The following is a 2,864-nucleotide window of genomic DNA, read 5'->3' on the forward strand; positions in this document are numbered from 1 at the left end:
TCTCACAGCGTTCTCAACCTGTGGGTCACGAACAATGAAAATACATCCTGCATATCAGATATTTACATTACGATTCATAACAGTAGCAAAATTACAGTGATGAAGTAGCAACGAAAATAATTTTCTGGTTGGGGGTCACCACAACATGAGGAACTGTATTAAAGGGTCGCGGCATTAGGAGGGTTGAGAACCACAAACATTCTTATAACTTTAACTCACTTTTTTCATCTTCAAAATGTATGTCCATGCCTCATGTCCTCTATTATCAAAACCATACAATTTCCTTCCAATTTATTTTATTTTTTAAATATATTTTATTGATTTTTTACAGAGAGGAGGGGAGAGGGATAGAGAGTTAGAAACACCGATGAGAGAGAAACATGATCAGCTGCCTCCTGCACACTTCCCACTGGGGATGTGCCCGCAACCAAGATATACGCCCTTGACTGGAATCGAACCTGGGACCCTTGAGTCAGCAGGCCGACGCTCTATCCACTGAGCCAAACAGGTTAGGGCCAATTTCCTTCCAATTTAATTAGAGAAACCTTAATTTTCCAATGATAACCAAAAAGTAAACAGCCAGTATTTCTTAAACACACCTTCAATCAAAGACATTACATTAACATTTCCAAATCTACTATAGATTTTCTGTAACAAAAGCTAAAATCAGGTGAACTGAAAACTTGTTGAAATATTTAGATGTTTATCATTTAACCCAGCAATACTCCAAAGCTTTTAAGTTACCAATTAGGCCAATTAGGCTGGAGAAAGGGTGGAGGGGGGAAGGGAGCTGGCCCTGCAGCCCCTTCTAGGACTGCAGTTTCCAGGCCCCCAGCCGCTTGGATTTGAAACCACCACATTTTTCCTTAGTGATAACATGCTAAAGTTTGGCTGATAATGAGTTCAGCTTCTGATAGTATCAGGACTGTTAAGTAAAGAAACTGTTCTTTGGGAATGGGGAGAGAATGCTGGCCTTGGGATCTAAAGGCTCAGTGAGGGGTCCTTTCCTTTTTCTCTGTGAAATAGGCAGTCTTTAAGGGTTGTGCCTTTATCACTGGTTTCTTCAGAAAAGAGTTCATTCATGCTGGTGTGCTTTGCACTGTGTCATATGTGCCCAAGTGATGCTATACTATAGATCAGTGGTCGCCAACCGGTGGTCCTCGGACCACTGGTGGTCTGTGAGGTCTGAAAGGTTGGCAACCACTGCGATAGATCCTTTCTTGCAACCCGAATACCCTGTCCATGTTCCCTTTGCTGCCTGCATGCTCTATGACATGATCTACTTTCTCTCATCTCTTTATATAGAACCAGGAGCTTGATTCCTGAAGAACTGAAGTCCTTCTCTTACCCCTAGGGAGTTCAGCATTTTCTTTTTGATGAGTTTGTACAGGGAGAGACCTTTTCTCCTTCTAAAGACATTTGATTCTTTGGGATGGCTGGGCTCACCTGGAGGTTCTTCTGCTTTATGTGGCATTGGCTGGGGTCACTGGGGCAGCTGTGTTCATCCGGGAGCTTGCCTAGTGTGGGAACATCTGGCACCTCAGCTGGGGTGGCTGGCATGGGTGGGGGCTGCCCAGGCCTCTCTAATAGGCTGGTTGAATTTCTTCAATGGCGGCTCAAGGGGTCCAAGAGGAGCCAGACACATTCTTACGCCATAACTACATCATCCTCCTGCCTCTCAAAGCCATTTTTGTGGAGGGAATGATCAGTGGTGTCATGGAAGCTGACAAAGATGAGCACTGGGAAAAGGCTACAGGTTGGATGATGGAGAGGTGCTGGTAAGAAAAAGAAAACAATTTCAAAAAGCTGCATGACAAGGGGCTGAGTCATTGCAAGCGTCCAGCTCTCTTTCATGGGTGAATTCCTTGGGCACTGGTGCTAGTGAGATGCTGTTTTATAAACATTTTATTGACAAGTAACATTGGGAAACTGCCTAGGATAACCCTCCTCTGATATGTTAGAATGGATATTAGCTTACAAAAGACTGAAAAGTAGGACCGTAAGAACACCTGTTTAACTTGACCATGGACCTTTTTCTTTTTGTTAACACCTATAAAAAAAATAAAAAACACTAGGAGTTTTTATAACTCTTACAAAGCTGGGATGACACTCTTTATTCTATTTTGTTACATGAAAGGGCAGTATAGTCTATGTCCAAGGAGTAAATCATTTGCACTCTTTTGCTCTGAAGAATCAAATATTAGTATTATGTTTCTTTTTTGTTCCTGTTAACCATCACCAGAGCATATTTTTCCATTGATCTTTTAGAGAGAGTGGAAGGGAGGGAGAGAGACACACAGAGAGAAACATCAGTGTGAGAGAGGCACATCTATTGGTTGCCTCTTGCACGTGTCTGGACCAGGGCCAGGGATTAGCCTGCAACCAAGGTCCGTACCCTTGACCAGAATTGAACTGGGACCCTTCAGTCCATGGGTGGATGCTCTGTCCACTGAGCCAAACCGGCCAGGGCAGTATTATGTTTCTTAAAACCAAATTTTGGATAACATTTTAGATCCCACTGACATTTTCATCTCTCAAGAGTTAGCAGTTTTGCTTTGGAGTATAATTGCTGTCATTGTTGATGTTTTATAAAATTAACTTCTAGCAAAGTGTTTAACTGTACAAGGAATTCTGAATAATAATCTTTTTTTAAAATATATTTTATTGATTTTTTTACAGAGAGGAAGGGAGAGAGATAGAGAGTTAGAAACATCAATGAGAGAGAAACATCGATCAGCTGCCTCCTGCACATCTCCCACTGGGGATGTGCCCGCAACCCAGGTACATGCCCTTGACCGGAATCGAACCCGGGACCCTTCAGTCCGCAGGCCGACGCTCTATCCACTGAGCCAAACCGGTTTTGG

This window comes from Myotis daubentonii, chromosome X, assembly GCF_963259705.1.
Source record: "Myotis daubentonii chromosome X, mMyoDau2.1, whole genome shotgun sequence".
NCBI classification, from domain to species: Eukaryota; Metazoa; Chordata; class Mammalia; order Chiroptera; family Vespertilionidae; genus Myotis; species Myotis daubentonii.